This window comes from Rhinolophus sinicus, linkage group LG03, assembly GCF_036562045.2.
Source record: "Rhinolophus sinicus isolate RSC01 linkage group LG03, ASM3656204v1, whole genome shotgun sequence".
NCBI lineage: Eukaryota > Metazoa > Chordata > Mammalia > Chiroptera > Rhinolophidae > Rhinolophus > Rhinolophus sinicus.
Window position 1 is genome coordinate 141,832,247 of NC_133753.1, and position 18,876 is coordinate 141,851,122.

At 35.4% G+C, this 18,876-nt stretch overlaps 1 protein-coding gene and 1 long non-coding RNA gene across 10 annotated transcripts in view; one reads left to right on the forward strand and one right to left on the reverse strand.

Annotated features, from left to right (window-relative positions):
* The window catches only part of LOC109448662 (uncharacterized), a 439,520-nt gene extending 423,258 nt beyond the window's left edge, over positions 1 to 16,262 (reverse strand). For all 3 annotated transcript variants that reach the window (XR_012495023.1, XR_002137562.2, XR_012495024.1), the window contains exons 1-3: positions 16,111 to 16,262; positions 11,845 to 11,930; positions 1,082 to 1,143 (exon numbers count right to left, since the gene is read on the reverse strand). This is a non-coding gene — a long non-coding RNA (uncharacterized LOC109448662). The remainder of the gene's footprint in view (positions 1 to 1,081; positions 1,144 to 11,844; positions 11,931 to 16,110) is intronic.
* Positions 2,239 to 18,876, forward strand: part of MEF2C (myocyte enhancer factor 2C) — a 167,885-nt gene continuing 151,247 nt past the window's right edge. For 5 of the 7 annotated variants that reach the window (XM_019734219.2, XM_074328749.1, XM_074328752.1 and 2 more), the window contains exons 1-2: positions 2,239 to 2,427; positions 17,984 to 18,070. The gene's annotated coding sequence lies outside the window, so the exon portion shown is untranslated. The remainder of the gene's footprint in view (positions 2,428 to 17,983; positions 18,071 to 18,876) is intronic. The other 2 variants (XM_074328754.1, XM_019734221.2) reach the window with 2 other exon arrangements.

Consider the following 18,876-nt stretch of genomic DNA (forward strand, 5'->3'; position numbering starts at 1 on the left):
AGAGGAAAGATAAAAATACAAGAGTAACAAAAGTAAATGAAAATAATATGAAAAACTCCCAAACCACAGGGCTAAACCAGTTGAATTTAAATGCAATTGCTGTAAATCTTGATGAAACATAAAATGTCTGTATTTAAAAAGACTAGATAAACCAGATAGCTGATCCAGATGGCTTAAAAAGGATCTATAATTACATGAGTATACAGAGAATTTTAAGTATTTTCACAAAAAAGTGAAGAATAATGAATAATCATTTAGGATTGAAAATATTTTATTTTAGAAGTAGGTAGTACAACTACAAAAAAAAAATAATAAAGTCCAGGTTTATAAATACTTAACAGAAAATTCCAAATATTTTAGAAATTGATCATTTTCCAGAATAACATTTTATTTGGAAACTAAATTTCCACAGCAGATTCCATAGTTCTAAAAATTAATTAGAACTTTGAAATTAGCTATTAAAAAAGTACATTCATTTGGGGCAAGGGGGAAAAAAACGAAGAAAAGAATATACCAACCTTCCAACCTTTTCTACAGATTTTTGCATCTTGGAAATTAGACTTGCTTTCAAGATTCTTTGCATTGTTTAAATTTGTAACCTCATCTCTTTGCTCACTTGCTCACTCCCCAAGCAAGTCTAAAACCCAATAAATTGCTATAAATGTTTACCAATAAAATATTATTTTCCAAGCTGTTTTTTCTTAATTTTTAAAATCTAAAGAGTTTTATTACAATTAGGTAACTATTCTTGGCACAAGGCCTCTGAAACATTGTTTCTCAGACACTAATGGGTCTTGGAAAAGTTTGAAACTCTCAATTCATTAGGACTTTGAGTAGCTGTTTTGTATCTAAGAATGAGAATTGATGGAGAGTTTGGAACTAAACACATAATTTTATGAAATATGATGAAAACATAAGCATTTTGTTATGACGCACATAACAATCAAGAACCTGTTTCTTTTTAGCTAACTCCTAAAAAGTACCTCCTGTATAATTATTAAATAAAAACACTCACTTATTCAGTACTCAGCTAGCTTTTAAACTCTGAATAAGAGAAGTACACACTGAGAGAGGTACTTACATGGTTTCCTTGGATACTGGATGATGCCATTCAGGTCTATGTTTTTATCTGAAAGTGGTGCCCTGTGGAGAAATGAGGCTTGGTGAGTGGCTGTTTATACATAGTAAGTAAATAGGAACTTTGTTTATTTTTACAAAGCATTTTTTTTATTTTGACCCAGATTTCTTTTTCTCATCACACCCAACCCTTGTAAGTAGCAATAATATGGTAGAACAGGTACTTTGCACAACTCTTTTTAACACCATGTAAGACATTGTAATTATTAAAGAGAAGCTCAAAATGCTTTAGCTAAGCACATTACTCCTTGGGCTGCTTAAATATCTTGACTACTATATTTATGCCAAACATATAAATGAACAATGCCTGCCTCTATTTTCCTTCAAAAGGAATTGTTCTCAAACCATCAGTAACGAAATTAATGTTTAAAAAATTCACATAAATGATAAATGTCCTTACCTTAATCAAAGAGTAGGAGAATGCTAGCTTTCGCCAGCTCCTAAACACCCACAGACATTAGCTGCCATTTTAAATGTTGGAGTGGGATCCTAGATTCCCAATAGTTTAAGTGCTATGAGCATACAATTTTGACATTCAGCCTCTCAGAACTACATGCTTTCTAATTTTGGTAGCGTGATTAATCCCTCTTATGTGATAAGTTTTAACCTTCTAATATTTCTTTGGATCCAAAGGAACAAATGAGCTACAGCAAAGAATGGCAACTAACTTGAATGCTTAACACAATTTAATAACCTGAAATGAAGGAAGTGTATGGTATGTTTCCATTAAAAAGTTTCCAGCCACAATTAATTGAACAAAAACTTGTCTTGTTCCAAGATTATTCTTGGAAATGTAATTTTGAAGTCTGTGTGAAATAAGGAAACTTACTTTTTTACCATGTGAAAGCAATCTCATTTTTTTAGGAATGATTTTTGGATAGACTTCCGATTTGATATTTTCCATTTGAACTAGCAGTCTAGGGGCTTGCAAGGGGGGGAGGGGAGGGAAGCAGTTCTGTGTTCTTTTGCCAGCACTGACAAAGGTCTGGTTGTCAGTGATACCTTTACAGCTAAATTTACTCCAGAGTGACAGGAACAGGTGCACCTCGGCCTGCCAGACACTTGTGCACAGGGATCACGCATCTTACGGCTTGACGATCAAGGGGGGAAAGCCTGGGTCTTCATAGAAAAGGAGAGGAGGCAAGCGCAGCCCAAACTGGGGGGTTTCTCTTCAAAGCCAGCTGGTCTGGCTTTATTCTACAGGAATTTTTTTACCTGTCAGAGTTTGGACAACAAAGCCCTCAGCAGGTGCTGACGGGTACAACTTCCTGGAGAAGCAGAAAGGCACTGGTGAGTTTCAATTGCCAAAATATAATTTTTAATTTCTAAAAGTTTATTTTCTTATCTTAGAAGAGGCACTGCTGAGGTACCTACATTCAGAAAGCTAATGAGACCATTGGAATCAGAGCCACCTAATTCAACAATGTGTTTACCTGGTGTAAAAAGTAGAGCAGTTACCATTTGACAATTTTCTGGATTTTTTTTTTTAAGTTTTTTTTTAAAGGAAATACTTTATATTTTAATGTTGGTCTCTTTCATTACTATCTTCAATTTCTGAAAGATGAGACTTAATTGCATATATGATATTAAACTATTTAAATAAACACATAAATATCATTTCTTTTTTCTAACTGTCATCATCTATTCCAAATAAAATGTTATTTTTCAATAAATCTCCAAATAAAAATGTAAAATGGTACATGCTCTTTTCAAATGTTTCATGTGCTAATATTTTTATGTGTTCATGTGACAGGAATGTGATTAGAGAAAATATGAAATTAATTTTATTTTTAGTACATTTTTAAAATGTATTATACAGAATATTTCATAATTAAAAGTGGCAACATTTTCTCTTTACTTTACAAAGAGTTTCTTTAGAGAAAAATCTTTGGAATAAACAACCAAGACAGTACTAAAGCATGTTTTTACGTCATTGATTTCCAAAATTAGTACATTTATATATTTGGTATTTTTATTTTGTGAAATCAAAAGTTTAGGCAAAAATATTTTTTTGTGGAATAGGATTTTAATTAATGCAAAACATGGAAAAACGAAACCACATGTTAGGATATATTTTTAAAAAGTGATTCTATTTCAAGGACTCATTCTTTTAACTATGCTTCACAGCATTTCTCTACAAATTGTTGTATTATAGTAAATTGAAAACATTTATTTAAGCAAGTAAGGAGCTCAAAGCTAGGGACTATATATCGCAAACATATGAAACCATTTTAATAACCAAATTCAATATTCACAAGCAACATGGGCTAATGCATGTAAAACACACACAGCATACATTGATCAAGAATGCTATAAATTATTATGCATAAAATCAATTTTCTGGGCTGTGGGGGGTAGAATTGGTGCTTAAGAAGAGAAAGGCCCCTACCAATATAAATTACTAATATTATGAAGCAATTATTTTATTCTGATGATCCCATCAATAATTTTCAATCTACATGTTTAATACATAGTTGTATAGTCGGAAAATAAGATCTGTCTTTCTTAAATGACCACTATATCTGAAACAATTTTCAAATCAATGCTGACACAGATATGCCACCAATTTATAAGTATCATACTCTTTTAGTATGATTTAATTGCTATTTAAAATTATGATATATTTGTGATTTTAAAAACTACCAGAAATGATCCAACAACAACAACAAAAAAAACCTAATATTTTTAAAACATACTATTATCTACATTTTAATGGACCCATATTTTAAAAAATTAAAACCCAAATCTGATTTTCTTTATAAATGATTACATGTAGAATATGGTTCAGGAAATCAAAGCATATTTTACTTTTAAAAAGGAATATATTGTGGTTTCAAGCTGCTATTTTTGTGTGACATTTTTCTTAATTATATTGATTCTGGCACCTGAATAACCATGCTCACTGAATTTTTTAGAAAACTTCATTAGTCCTTTAAAGGATGAGTATGTACCCCATGTACTTGATGATTTATTTTTATTTATCTGGTCAGTTAAACAGTATATTCCTAAAGTATCAGATCACTCACTTTTAGGGATAACTAATTACTGCAAAACTGAACATACACTCTTAGATCAACTTTGGAATTACATTTCTGTGCATTACTATCCGCTATAATTATTGTACTGTTTGTCATTAACACCAAGTATAAGCAGTACAAAAGCTTCTTCCAAACTATTTTTATGACACTTGTGAATTATTAAAGTATGACTGGACCTATTCGTAACAATGCTAGGTATAGCCCAAATATTTCTAAATAACTAAAGTTTATGATTTTAACCACACCCTGAATTGTGACTTAACCTAAAATTCCATGATTGTTTTCTTTTAATTATGAGAAGCTTTAATCCCTAGTTTGACACATAGCTACATGTTTGTCCTTCTCTGACATGCTTTCAATTTTCATGTCTGGAAAATACCTATGCCAACTCCCTCAATGTATGGGAACCGTTTCTTTTAATAAGTCCTAGTCAGAAATTGTGGATTAAAGTTGCAATAACTCGTATGTTCCCCAAAAGGTTAATTTGGAAACCTATACACTTTAAGCATTGTTTACAATACATCTTCTTATCTTAAGGACAGCTTATTTATAGTGGAGAATATATAATTATTCCCCTAATTTGGAAAGACATTTGAAAAACATTTTGTTTATCTTATGTATTCATAAAGACAATCTTGACTCTCCAGCAACTAACTTCAGTAAATTATATTGTGAACATCAATCTGTTTAATTTCAGGACATCAGATTTTCCAGCTAAAATGTTTTTTCTTATAGGTATTTAAAGAAACAAAAGTATTTTGGCAGCTTTATGTGTGTCTCCTCATTAACCAGCCACCTGACTGACAGCTGTCAACTGTCCTTGGGCCAAATGTAACCCAGTAAAGATAAAAATTACATATTACTCATCCCTGTTGATAATACCTGGTGCCAGTAGGTTTTCAAATAGGAAAATAGGAATAATTAGACTGTACATATAAAGAAGTAAAAGGGAAGTCATTTCAACCACCTACCATTCCTCCTTTGTCATTAACTTATTTCTCCTTCTTTATTTATCCCACTTCTCTTGATGACCATATCTCACACCTACAAAGAGTTAATTTCCTTAAAGGTAATTCAGATGTATGTAACAAGTGTATGTCCATGAAAATACTGGGCAACCAAGTAATGAAACCCACACATTTCTTTCAATCAAATCTTCTTTTGAGCTCATGAAACCTTTGAGTTGTGGGAAAGATTTTGAAGCTTTCTACTACTCATTTTAAAGAAAATGAAACAGAAGCACAAAAATGAAATTTACCCAAGGTAACCAACATGAAGATGGAGATGGAGACTTGAGTCTGTCTCCCAAATTTAAATCCAGTGATTTTTTTTTCTATTAGTCTTTAAACATATGGACTATCAAACTATAAGTAAAATTAATAAAAAATTAATTGTGAGTTACATTCCTTTGGAGAACTGGTTTCAGTCGCCAAACTTAATAACCTTATTAAAGAAATAAACAATTTTACCACAGCATATTAAAATGTAGTTTTTAAAAAGAGTATAAACACATAAAAATATCTAAAGTATAAATTCTATTTTTGATTCTCTTTACCATTTAAACTGATTTGCAAACTGAAAATATTTATAGTGTATGTGAAATAGCAGAAATTTAAAAAAAATCAGTGGGAATATATATTTTTAGAAGATGAATGCAGAAATGAAAAGTGGAGGTTGAAATTTTTTTGAAATATTAGGGGATAATTAAAAATACCAAATATATCAAAGCATAAGCATATGTATAATACTCAAGTGCAGTATATTAAACAGTTCATATAACTGACTCAACAATTTCTGTGTATTTGTGTGTGTGTGTGTGTGTGTGTGTGTGTGTGTGTGTGTGTGTGGGTGGGTGGTTGTGTGTATAATTACCAAACCTCTCTGAACCCCAAAGGCCCCATCAGCAAATGCTTCCTAACAGCTCAGAAATTCTATGACTCAATAATCCTGTGTTAATATAAGTATCTTACATTTATTCATCTAATTGTTAATTATATGAATATTTTATATTGCTATAATTTGTCAATAATGCTATATACAACATACTGATTCAGTCAAGGTCATGAACGTATATTCAAACTAAATACTCAATTATTTTGGGACCCTCCAGAAAAGAAAGGAGATATCTACCTTGTTCTAAATTTTAAAGAATTTATCTTAAAGTATGACTTGACCTATTGGTAACAAATACTGGGCTTTGCAGCAGTATTTGTTTTAAAACCCAGACATGCAAATTAATTTTAAAAAAGAGAGAGGGAGCTTAAAACATTGATATAGGACATGGTAGGAAATTGTGGATAGGGTTTCCCTGAAAGAGATTGGTCTAAAATGATCTCCAACAGCTCTATGATCCCATTTAGCAACTAAATTATATATCTAAATGTATTTGCTTATTCCATTATATTTAGTCCAAATCAATATTAGTTATTAATCATTGTAATAACTTGTATGGTACCAGGTGGGTTTTAGACTTATGGGGGAGGGAGGGAATTACTTTGTAAATTATATAAATGTCTAACCACTACGCTGTATACCTGAAACTAATATAAAATAATATTGAATGCCAATTGTAATTGAAAAATAAAAATTAATTTTAAAACAGTTATTAATCTGCAAACCAGTTAACAATACACAACAACAGCATGAAAATCAACTGCAAGCAAAATAATCAGTAAATAGTATCCATTGCTAACAAATGCGAAAGACAAGGTTGTCAAAGCAAAATATACAGAATCACAAGACTTTCTTTTTTTTTCTTTCAAAAAATTCAATTGTCTCCCTGCATTTCAAAGGGGTGTTAGTGAATGACTTGTCCATCATTGGCCTTTGAAAGATCATAAATGGTTTCTCTTTAGAGCTGAAGATTGTTGCCCAAATAGCACCAGAGCAGAAGTAGGCAGCTCGAGTCATAGTCTCTGTTTCACTGCTTAGTAATTTTGTGATTGAAAACAAGTCGTGTAACCTCTGTGAGGCTACAGAATGGATGAGACTCTTTTGGACTTTGTGTCAATCATAGGAAAGGAAGTTGTAGTTATCCAATAGAGGTGATTCCTCTGCTTAGTGTGAACTTCTAAAAGGATTCTAGACCATATTGGTGAGTTCCTGTCTACAATGGCATGCCCTGCACGCTTCTTATTGCTATATGTAGCCCACCATGTCGGCATTTCAAATAATTAAAACTAACACCAGTATTCAGCCTGTGAAATCAGTGGGCCAAACAAAATCACCCTGTAACACACTCCCAACCAGCTGGCCATATTTTTCCCACTTGGGTACCCTGGTAACAAAACATGCAAGGTCTCACCCTCGAAATTATATTACCACACATAGCTTTGAACTTTTCAGTATGCTCCAGAGGGCTGAGGTGACACAAAGGACTTAATGGTCACTTGATGTTTTTAGTTCTATAAAATGGGAGAAAATTTTTTTAATGAAAAATTGAAAAAGAAATTTACCACGTTCACTGCTGTAAATAAGCCAGCCTGAGAATGTGTTTGTGTCAGTAAAACATTGTAACAAGAAACAGGCATATCAGAGAACCCCTAATCTGAAGTGTTAAAAATATCTGGGTCCAAAAGAGGTTAATGGCAGCAGCTGGGTATGGAGAGAGATTAAAAGGCTGGTAATATGGATCACCGTTTTGCCTGGGATGGCCATGTTGTGAAGGCCCTTTATGATTACTCAGCAGACAGAGGTAATTACCAAGATCATAAGGAACATTCGTATTGATTGAAAGTCTCTTTAGTGAAAAGCCACAGCTCTCAAGTGATCAGAACAGTGCTAGTCCTGGCTGCAAGAAATCTAGGCACACATGCAGCTGGCGGTCATGGAAGAAGCATGAACTCGTCTGTCGGGCACTAACAGTAGGTACCTGGGTCTGAAGCCCATTTTGTAAGTTTTGCTGAGATACCACGATCCAAGGAACATATTCCATCCAAGAAAAAAGTTACTCCTCAGATAAGTAAAGATGAGGAATTGTACAGAGCTTTGAGAGAATTAGATCCCCATACTGATTAATCAGTTTTCTAATTACAGTGGGCAGAATATGTGTGGTATGTCTATTTTGCTTGTTTACAACATGAACCAAGACAGGCAATGGAAAGATTTGTATCAATTTGAACTCTCATTCTTAATATTTTAAACGGCTTTCACTAATTTAAAAGTTCCATAAAACATGTTAAGATTAGTTGAGAGAACAGGAATGAATACAAGTAATAGAGAAAAGTCAAGGTTATGGAATTAGAAGGTCTTCACAGATCTTGTGTTTACTCTTACCTTAAGGCAGTGGCTTGCAAACAAAATGTACATGAGAAACACCTGAAGAGCTAGTGAAAAGAGATTCCTGAGACTGTGGGTCAGTGGGCCTGAAGTGGGGCCCAGGAATCTGGGTGAATTTGAGGCACTGTGATAAACTCTTCTCTGCACTACATTGTTGAGTCCCCACACGACCCTTTTCTTTAAGAGGGTTGGTTCTCCTCTATGACAGTAAGAAAATGAGCACTTAAGTAGTTCATTTATTTTAATTATTTTCATGTGGGTTGGTAAATGATAAGGTTCACCCAATACTACTGATAAACCAAAAATCATTCTCAAGTTCTACTTCGAGAACTGGCTAATACAGCTTGAAATATGAAAAGTGGCTTGAACTGGCTCTTTAGGAAAGTCATAATGAAACAGCACAAACAGTGCTTATTATGAGAAGTCGGTATGCATACACATTCAAGTTTTAAAATACTCAATTAATCATTACTGACCTAGAGTTTAAGAGGTTATAGCCTACCACTAATGTAAAGGAAACCACCAGCTTTATTCTCCTGTGTGCAAGTTATTTTGTAGCTGTAGGCTACTCAAACTAGAATCTCATAGCTACATAAGGGTGAGGTGAGAATGTGTGGATGGATGAACATAAATCCTTTGCCAATACTAGACAAACAACTCAGCACATTCCTTATTCACTGTGAGTTCATCATTATTATAATCAGAGTAATTATAATGATTAATAACAAAAGTAATCATAGAAACCCTTCTATGGCTATATTGTCTATAGCATATATCAATTGTTGAGAAATAAGTGAATCAGATAAATAGAAAACTATTATTAATATCCTATGGTGTAAAACAGACAATGTAACTTTCCAAAACAATGAAAAAACTCTGAATAGTAATAACCAGTTGTGTGTGTGTGTGTGTGTGTGTGTGTGTGTAACTTTACTGAGTTTACAATTTAAAATAAAAAAATTTACAACTGAAGATGAAGAGATGGGGCAGAAAAGATGAAGGAAGAAGGAAAAAAGAAGGAAATGGAAAAGATGGGGGTAAATCTATTGATTTGGCTATTTATTGCTAAAGGGGGTCAAAAGGAGCAAGAAAATTCTATAATATTTCTTACCCCTCTAAGTAGTATTCAAAATTTTTGACTTAGAATTATATTCCTTCATTTCTGAATCTCTTAAGAGTGATGATTATTAATACAAAGTGCATTTCACTTGAAATGGATCCTCTGTATCTACAGGTTTAATGCTATACAAAGTTGGGAAATATTTATGTGCACCGTCTTTGCACACAGGAAGATGCTTTATCACTGATTTCATATGGGAGGTATGCATTTTGCCCTCCAATCCTGAACCTCTACCCAACTCTAACAACTTCTTCCCTTCATCCAGGAAGCAACACATCTTGTCCCCACAGGGTTCGTATATTTTCTTCAAGATGTGTCTGGAAAAAATAACTAATTATACTACCTCTGGCGGCTTTGGGGAGTTAGAAGGGAGTACACACAAGGTGAGACCAAGTGACAATATGGTAGCTATGGCACAAAGAACACATAGCAACTATGTGACTCCTATGAAAAGAGGAAATAGAGACTGAAGCAACAGGTTCTAAAGTGTACTATATTTTAAAAAATAAGTAGACAAATTTTCAAGGAGCATCATGACATTTTGCTGATAAGAGAGCTCATATTCCAATCCCAGCCTTTTAGAAAACAGTAGTATTTCTTCTTCAAGTAAGAGCCAGGCTTCCCATTGACTTGCACCCAGGGCTCACCTACATGTTGGCTGTGGGTGGGAATAACTGTAGGTGGGAGGGACTGAGACATGGGGTCTCCTCCCTAAATCATCCCTTGACCAACACAGCAGAGAATTTGTATAGTCATGGAGACTCCCTTGAATGATGAACTCTTTGCAGAAAACTTTTGAAGAAAAGTTCATTTAAAAGAGTAAATGTTCATGCTGTGTCATGAAGTTTGGGGAGTGGTTGGCTCCTCTGACAGAACATAATCCAGGAGAATTCTGGAACATAAAGAGGCTGCTGAGGAATGAAAGCACTCTGTGGGTCACATCAATGAAAGGCTGTGAGGAGATAGGGACACTCAAAGAAACAGACAATGTAACTATTGATTTTGAAAATAATTGTAAGTTTGCCAAAGCTTGTCTTTGTATCACCGACTTCCCTACAATCACCTTCAGCTTGTCCTTCTTTTACTCTGGCAGCTGATACAACTTACCCAGCTGATACAATTTTACCTATACCACATAGACACCATTGATGTAAATGTACTTTAAAACTCATATTTAATAGGAAGCCACTCATTCTACATATTTATGCTAAGGTTCTTTATATTTAAGTGTAAGATTATGGAATCAATAAGCAATTTAGAAGATGTCTGATGTAACTAAAAAATAAGATATTCTGGGCAAATGGATATCTAATTATTTTAGTAAGTCTGATAAAATCAAATACGGATACAAATGAGAAGTTTCTCCGAAAAGAATAGTATATAGAACACTAACAAGGGTAATATAAATTGGCAATCCCAAAATGTAAGACTTCTTGGCATAATATATATTGGTTTAAGCGACACATTATCATAAGTATGTTTTATATTTATTTCAAATATAAAACGCCCTATTATGAAATAAAAGCTGCTTTGAAGTATGAAAACTCTTGGAAAAGAAAACATTTTCTAAAATAGTATTAGATAACTGAGACATTGAGATGTTTTTCAGGAAAATTAGTCCTTTAAAGTGAAATATACAGATGCAACAATGATACAGTGTAACAATGCAATATACAGATGATGTATTATAGAATGGTACACTTGAAACCTATATAATTTTATTAAAGTCATCCCAATAAATTTAAAATTAAAAAAAAATTATCAGACCTTTTATGAGTGTTACTCACCAAAATGTCTCAAAGGCTACACGTTTGTATCAGGGATAACCTTGAAATTCTCTTTTTGTATCTGCAATTAGTGTCACTCTATGAGCGATATCAAATAATCTGCTACTCTGTAGTCACATCAGAGCTTTTGTCAAGCACCTTCTTTACTACATTTGGTTTGGATTTAGTTTCAGCAACGAATTCATCCTTACTGATAAAGATGTGCCAGCAATAAGACTGGTCTTATGACTGCATGGCAAATTCCAAGGAGATTTGACTTGTGCAAAGACAACATTACTGAAATAAGCAAATAACTTCCTAAAGTGTCTACCTTGAAGAAGAAGACACACATTTAGACATGTATTTCTGCAATATTTTCTGGTGGGAAAAAAATATTGATTATATCATTACCTGCTCTCATCATCCCTGTAAGTGAGCAAAGGTCAGGAGTACAAGGAAGCACTATGGCATCATAACTAAGGGCATCTATTGGAAACAAACAAACCTGGTTTCTTGTCCTTTGTCTGGCCCTTCTGAGCTATGTGATCCAGGGCTGGTAATATCACCTCAGTAAGCTTCAGTTTTTAAAATCTGTAAAATGGGGAGAATAGTAGTACCTCTCTGAGAGGCTGTTGCTTTGATAAGAAGAAATAAAGTTTATAAAGCACTTAATACAACACAATTAATTAAAGCAGGTGATACAACAACGACAAATAGTGAACATTAAATGTTAGGCACTTTGAACTTATTTATTTCAACCCACATTCTATCAAATATGATATTATTTTTGCACATTTACTAAAATATCATTGCATTATAAATATATCATTGATGTAGAAATATTTAACTACAAATTTAGTTTTAAAAAATCATCTACAGGAATCCAGACATCTTTGGTCTGGGTTCTTGATTCAGTGAATTAGTATACACTGGTAAAACAAACCAATTTTAATCACTGACTAAATTTAAGTTTTATTACATTTTACTTTTAATTCTCCATATTCCAAAATAATTTAGATACTTCATCCCAAATAATAAAAGTTAATTTTCTTTCTTCCTAGTAAATTAGAATATGGATATAATTACATATCTCCTTATTTTTAAATCTAGTATGTATTGAAAGCATATAAATGTATGCATGCTCTTGCCTTCTTGAAAAATTAATTTTTTATATTATTTTGCTTGGTTTAAAATTTTAGGTGATACATAAAGTATTTTTTAAATAATCGTGTTAAGTTCTCGGCTAAATTAAATACATACAATCATTTGGAAAATTACTTAGAGAGATAGAGGAAACACAGTACATTCTGCAGTGTGGTAGCTTTGTTCTCTCCTTTCTAGACTACTTCATCTTACTTAACTTGGTGTTCATAATGAGGAGAGTTGGTGTGAATACCAAATATAGGAATCATACACATTCCAAGTGGGACTTTATTAAAACCAAAAATGCAAGATGTCTACGGCTTTTGTTTTTCAAGAAGCGGCAAATAGTCCCTAGACATAGCTGTGATATTGATCATGTGTCCAACAGAGAACTACTTCTAGGTCCCTCTTGTAGAGAATGCTCCGTTAGGCATTCCACGGGCTCCCCCTTCCCAGCAGGCCACCACCCAGCCTCGTTGCCATAGATGGCCATCAGACATTTGGAATGACATCAGGAGATAATCTGAGCAGACTCTGCCCTAAAGAATTCAAGCTAGCAGGAGACTGAAGATATCAATGTCTTCTTGGCTGACAACAGCATTCCAAAGGTCAACCAGGGTGAAAAGAGGATGGACTTGGAGTTTCCAGTGCCTTTTCAACAACCAAGCAGCTAACAAGTATAAGGAAGCATCTCTCAAGAAAATGATAATAATATTAAATAAAGACAAAGGAAGCCTGAAAGTATCCTGAAGGTACGATGGCTCTGAAAGGGAAATAAGGCAACCTCTACCTATTAGATCAGGGAATTTTAGGACTGAAGAGCTCTCTACCTCTTAAAGGTAAAACTCACAAACAGTTCTCATCCTGAACCAATTACAAGCCCTCTGACAAACTACTTCTCCAACTTCCTCTGTGACAGCCCCACTTGGAATGTGTATGATTCCTGTGTATGGGCAAATATGTGACTTAATAATATAGAAGGAGAATTTCTTTGCAGGAGAATAAGAATGGCTTTTACTGCAGTTTACCACTTTCCCAGCCCTGTGCTTTACATTGAATAGCTTGTTGAATCCTCATAACAAAGGTTTGAGGGTAGCACTTTATGATCCACATTTTATAGATGAAGAAATGAGGCAAACGAAGGGTCAGTAACTTGTGCATAATCATATAGTTACCATGTGTTAGAGACAACTGGTTTTTGGCCACATATCCTCTTAGTCAGACCAGCCTTTTCAATAGTAAGCTATAGAGAGACTGAGGCCTTCTAGTACCTATGCCTTGAAGAATTAAAAGATTTTTCTCTTAGGTTATTAGATTTCAGGGAGAATGGGAAGAATCCTTTATACCTTGAACCATATGCAAATGGTAAATTAATAAGAGAAGTAAAGACAATAATTTAAATATGCATCAGCTCAGGGGAGGTGTGAGCTTTAAAAGACATTTTATGGTTATTGTTGTAAAATGATTTATTATTCATGAGTCCTCCTATCTGAAAACTTAGGGGTCCTTCACTAAGGGTTAACTTACAAGCTAATTACCATAAATGGACAGAATTAATACCAACATTTCACCCCTAAATAATAAGAAGAAATATAGGGGATGATCATGGCAAAAACCAACTACCCAAATAAGCCAAAACATTGAAGTTAGAAAGTTAATGCTATGTCTCTAAATCTTTATGATGTATTCTGTTACCTTGTATGTCTCAGGTAGTATAATTTGTAAATAAGTTTTGTTCATGTTATTAACATAATATCAGGCAAAGACGTAATCAATGTATCTTATATCTTCATAGAATTTGAAGGTTATGCTTTGCTAATAATTCTCCCCTATGTAACACCTTGCCTCCCTGACCGTAAGAGTGCTTTTTAGCTCTTACTTCAAAAGAGTAATTCCATTTCCTCAGGATTTTTTAAGTATAAGTAAGCACACCGTTATCCCAATTAGTCTCTTCAAAAAGGCATTATTTGAATCTGTGACACTACCAATAATACATTTTTAGTTTGGGAGACAGTATGATTCCCCACACACCTGATTCTTTATGAAATGGAATTTTTTCCTAGAGGAATGCTTAGAAGTATTTTCCCTTGTAAAAGGGTTTCCTTTCTAAAATCTTCTGTCAGGTCACCTTTTTGTGAAGTTAATTTGCCTAGCCAACCCCAGGCCCTGGGGCTGGCAGAAAGGTGCACTGGTCTGACACAAAGTGTGCTAGACCCTGTCAGGTGACCTTAACTTCCTTACAAATTTATGACATGATTTGGGGGTGCATCTCTTAACTGCCCTGGGCCCAACTTTCCTTCCCTGTAAAAATTTAGGTGCTTCTGTTAAGTATTTCCTAGTATTTCCTACAGCAGGAGGATACTGAAATTCTGACTTTAAAACTTTTCACACTAGTGACAAGAAATGCAAATACCAGTGTCCTAAAATTTAGATGGTATCATAAAGCAGGTTATTTCTTTCTCTTTTTTGAACCAGCATTCAATCTATTCCAATAGAACTTTATGCAAAGATGGAAACGTTCAACATTTCCCAGTCAAAAACCTGAAATGTGACTAGTGTTAACTAAGGAACTTAATTTTAAATTTAATTTTAATTAATTTAAACTTAAAAAGCCACATGCGGCTACCTGCTATAACCTAGGTAGCAGCTTATAGCTTTGAGAACATGACAATATAAACATTTTACACCTTTGATGTATTCAGCCGAGTGCTCTAGAATGCCTTTGGAGCATTGATCTTTCCACCACGCTTGGTGCCCTTGGTACAACTCCACACACAGATCAAAGAACAGCACACGCATTTGCATTTCGTGATGGCATGTTTGCAAGAGACCCCGATACTATTCTAGCGTGCTAACAAATAGAGGGGGATGAAAGGAGAAAGGAAGTTTGGGGGGAGTTATGTGTTTTCTCCCTAGTATCCCATTTCTTGTTGTTTGTGGCCTTTCCTTAGCCAAGACACGCACATCCACCGAGGCAGCTTAACTACTAGAACCAGGGTTTGGCTGTTAGCTTTTGAAATAACCCTATAGAGCCTGAAAGCTTGGGCTATAAAATCCAGCTCCGGGACGCAGTCATTTCTTATTCGTCTGTCAGGTGAAAAACCAGACTGGCTGGTGTGGGACTGGGGCGGCAGCCCGACCTGAGCGTGCCACTCTCCCTCTCTCAGGCTTGCAAAATGCTCGGAGCACTCCGAGAAGCTTGTGCCGCCGGACCCGAACCGCGTGCCAGCGCTTTGTGCACGGTGCGTGGGTGAGTTCACTATGTACGTCGCTCGGAGCTCATTCTCAGCTCTTTGGGGTCGTCTTTCGCCAACCTAGGGGAAATATCCCCAAGATCCGCAAACCGGACCAGCAGGACAACCACCCTGACACCATCACCGCCCAAAACCACCAGCGTTGCGTCCTCCTCCGTTCCCCAGAGCCCACCACGCGGCCTCTTTGCCAAGCCACCGGCCGCTTTCCCCCAAGCCGTGAAATCCCGCCTCTAGACACAACCTGGCATACCCGCTGCCAAGACAGCAACGCCCCCCCACCCCCGCCCCACGCCCGCCTTCTGCGCATCCAGGCCCCAGAAGGGCCCCACGCCCGCCTCCTCCTCGCCCGTGGCGCACGCACGTGGCGCACTCACCCCCTACTAGCTGCCTCCGAGCTCTAGAAACGCTCCCTTGAGGGAGCCCCCGCCCCTTCAGCTCTGTCCGCGCGGAGAAAAGTGGGTGAGGGGAAGCGGAGCGGTGTAGAGAAAGGAGTATAGAGGTGGTGAGAGCAGTGTTGAGGGGAGGACCGGCAATAATTGAATGGCGTTGGGCTGTTGCGCCTCTGCTAAACGCCCAGCCAGTGCGGATTCACTTTCCACACAAATCATCCGGAGGGATTGTTGCTGCCTGCAATCAATAACTCATCGGAGTGAGCTGCTGAAATCAAAGGCCTCCCCCGTCTGGGTCTTTAAGGGGCCGTCCCGACTGAATCCCAGCCCTCTGCTTTCCAGACAAAGAAGTGGGCACCAAAACGCAGGAAGAGATTTTTAACCCCTACCCCCATTCCGATCCTGGGTAAAGATCTTTAAAAATCAAAGGACACACACACGTAGAGAGGTATCTAGAAGAAATAGTTAAAAGGGGATGTGTGAAAATCCATTCTTTGAATTGAAGGTTTCTGTGATATTTCAAGAAATGGGATAGAATCAATGTTCCAAAGAACATTTAATTTAGTAAGTAAAGGTAAAGTCCATTAAATTTAGCCATGCATATGGATACTTTTTATCGCAAGCAAATTACTGATCCATCCTTATTTGGGCACGCTGATCCAGGATAAGGAAGAAATGTACTATAATTTGTGGTGGCATTTTTAAAAACCTTAACATATCTTTCAGACATTATTTCATGACGATTGCATTTCTATAAGGTGAAAAGGCCCTGGGAGATGTGTGTTATGATCCCCACGTAATAGACTGTTAAAACCAAGCAGAGCTGGGAGAAAGGGAATTCACCAAGTCACTTGGTACTGACTACCAGTCACCAAGTTGAGAGTAACTCACTGTGGGCCTTAGCCTCAAAGACTAAACTCAGCTAACACCCCTAAATAAAAGTGGCCAAAATTCTTCATTTCTCCTTGACTCAAAAGCAAGTTAAAAATAAAAGCAAATCTTAAGGATGTCAAACCAAATGTAGAGATTTCATAAATCTTAACAACTCTTTACTATGAAAAGTCTTACAGGTACAAATGAGAGAAGGGATATTGACCATGATGGTCAGATATGTCTCAAGGTTGGGAGGACTAGACCCATTTTGCAGCCAAGGGAAAAGTTCGTTTGTGTTCTCAAAGTCATAGAAAGGTAGCTTCAAACAGATTAGAATACAGGGCATTTGTCTAGGCTCAGTACAGTTAGACAGTGCTTGGAAGGTCTTACTGGCAGTAGCATTCGTAGAGGGTCCTGAATTCACATCACTAATCCCAAACTATTTTAAATTTGCCTTTGGGCAATGCATAAAAGATGCTGCCCTTTCAACAACTTCAGTATCCCAACCTGACAAATTTTGTTGGCTTGGAATAGCAGGGATTTGACTTCCTTCCTTGTAATTCTTCATCTGATACAAAATTAAAGGAAAAAAAAAAGAGATAAATATAGGATATTTGGATATGAGATAACGAATATGATTAAACCTTGGCTTGCAATAACAAATCCTTTGTATGTTGCAGATTCTCCGTCACAGGTAGTCCATACGGTATAGGCTATGCAGGTGCTACAGCTGTACCTAAAGAATTTTTTAAATTTAGATATTTGGTACTATTTATAGCGAAGGCTATAAGTATCATAACAATTAATGATGATTTTAATTATTTTATATTCAATCCACATTCATTTGGTTTCATACTAGAATTAACATTTATGATACTTTAGATTTGAAGTTTCAGAAATAAATTTATTTGAATGTACTTTAATAATCAGCATTCTAAAAACATTAATTAAAACTATATACCTTGTTGTACTTACACATTTTAAGGTGCCAAAGAAGAGTTGCAAACTGTGAAGTAACTTCTATGAAGAGATGAAGTAAAGAATGGAAGGCAAATGACTGTATGTGTATGTGGTGAGTGCTTAACATTTGTTACATCTACCACAAAGTTGATTCATAGAGGTAAAACTGCCAAACTCTTTGTCATTATGTATTTATGATATAGACATGTATAAAAGTGATAAAAAGTTATATAACCATTACATGCTTTATATTATAAGCAATACCATATAATTTTATTTAAAGCTGTTATCTTTCAGGGCCTATCTTTGCAAGTCTCTTTTACAATGAATCCACTTTAGGGGAAGTTATGTATGTCATCTCTACTGTAACTATTAAAAAATAACCTTAAATGCCATTGGAATTTATATCTTAACTACTTTTTATATTTTTCTGAACTTCTATGTTCAGTTATCATGTTTGTGTTGAGAGTACTCTGTCTCTCAACAAATACTATACAGTTGAATAATCTTGAGGGGTAGATTAATTTCTTCATTTTAGAATGGGTTGCTGTGGTAACCACCCCAGCTTACTTTAAAATAATTTTTTAAAGCTATACCCACTGTGGGCCAAGCTTAAAAGCAGGCAGACCCAGTGCACAGTGACTGCTGACTTAATGTAAGGAAGTAGTCAAGAGAGGAAGGTAGTGTAAAATGGCATGCAACCCTGAACAGAAATTAGAAATTAGCTTTCCCTAGAGTTAAAATCCTGAGGATCATGCTCTCTGTAACTTCTGTAACACTTTAATTAAATATGTTGCTAAACAATTTCTTTTGGGGGAAAAACAAGTTAATATATATCTACATGTATAATAAAGCACATGATAATTATTTAATGAAGGAAATATTTGGTGATTGGGGGAAAAAATCAAGTTTAAATAG